Here is a 1,846-nt window from a genome sequence, read left to right on the forward strand (position 1 = left end):
ATGTAATTTGCTTCTTGTGTTCTGTTTTCCCTTATTTCCTCACTTGCTTCAAGGCCGTGACGGCTAAAACCTGAGATGTGGACAGATTTTTCAAGGAAAAAAACAAACATTTTTTCAACATTTATGACAGAAAACTATTTGAGAAAGCAGCTTTTAGAGGAGGGAAATATGAGTTTCTCTTTGTAATCAGTGACTGCTATCTGCATGTCTGAGTTCCTTCCATTCATTCTGAGGAGTCCTGGTGTTTGCCTTATACTCTAAGCTTTATAAAAAAAAAACAAAAAAACCTTGACTTCTTTGTCCTTTCCATCAGCATGGCAAACAAAACAAAACAAAAAAAACCATCAAAGCAGTGGACATTTCACCTTTCTGTGGTGGCATTTCCATTAAATACTTTTAATTCTGTTTTGGTTCGCATAGTGGTACACAAAGACTGAACTGATGTGCCCTTGGGATATTAATTGGATGAAAATATGAGTATGCCTCACAAAAATGTGGTCTGACTTAGGCTATTTTGCTTCTTTTCTGTAAAAAATAAATCAGATATTTTAATGGTAAAATAAGTCTTTTATTAGAATGAAAAATCAGTCAAAAAATGTCTCGTTTTTTATGTGAAACTGCAAGTTTAACTGACTACACATGAAGTGACTGGAGCAGAGTGTGTATTGGCTGCCATATGAACAACCAGGAAAAACCCTTGTTGTCCTTTCATATCCCATTTCAACAAAATAGTTCCAAAAACAAAACTGGAAAAAAAAATGGTGATGCTACTTTTAATATACTAAAAGATTTTAAAATTTATTCAATCACTGCGAAACTCTGAACACTGTGGCTCTCTGTAAAGGCCGGCGTTACGCAGGTTATATGTTAGTTGGGCTGACACTGGCTGAGTGAGGCCTGAAAACACTAAATAACCAGTCTGGTGCACTGATTCAAACCTTAAATGTGTCAGTTAAATCACATTTAGATGATTTCTTATCAAAACTCTACCAAGAAAGAAAGTAGGTTTTAGCTGTAAAGGTGGCACACCACATATATCCACCCTGTTAACCCCAGAATTCGACAAGGAGCACTTCTCCAAGCTGGGACAATTGACCTGCAGGGTGCCAATTATAGTGATTGGCACCTTTATTTGAGCGAGGAAGAGGCGAGAGGACCAGCAGAAAGGAGACCAGATGGGTGGCCTGTTTTAGAGGTGGGGAGGAGAGCGGGGAGGCGACGGAGAGGAGGAACTGCCCTGCAGCCAAGGAGGAAACTGTGGTGATAAACAGGTTCCAGTGAGGAGCAACAGAACTTGACTAATAGGGTTTTTATTGGTGGTTTTAATTGGTAATCTCTCGCTGGAGGCCATATTAACCAGTAAACTATTAACAAATAGTTTAAGATTGTGCTTTAGCAGAAGGAGGAGAGAAGTACTGAGCAGTAGCTGCATTTTCCTTAAAATATAAACAACAACTCAGTTATCAGTAATAATAAAAAAATATGTAGATTTTTTTACTTTTAAATAATTCTTACATATGAAACATTTTAATTTCCTAACAATTTGTACTTGATATAAATATATTTTTATATATAGTTATTGGAAAGGGAATTGTAATTTGGTAAAAATATAAGGAAAATTGATGCAGTGTTCAGCAGGTACATTTCAATTGCACAGCAATTCAGCTGAAAATTTGAGCACAAAGTTTATATGAATAAATTTAATAATCAATGAACGATAACAGAAAATAAGGTTTCAATTTAATTCCTTTGGAAGATAAAAATTGTGTGTAGAGACTCAGCAAAACCAACTGAATTCTAGTAACTTACTCAGAAACTTAATTTAGTCTGAAATCACACATTGCTT

The sequence above is a fragment of the Scatophagus argus genome, chromosome 23, assembly GCF_020382885.2.
Source record: "Scatophagus argus isolate fScaArg1 chromosome 23, fScaArg1.pri, whole genome shotgun sequence".
Classification (NCBI taxonomy): domain Eukaryota; kingdom Metazoa; phylum Chordata; class Actinopteri; family Scatophagidae; genus Scatophagus; species Scatophagus argus.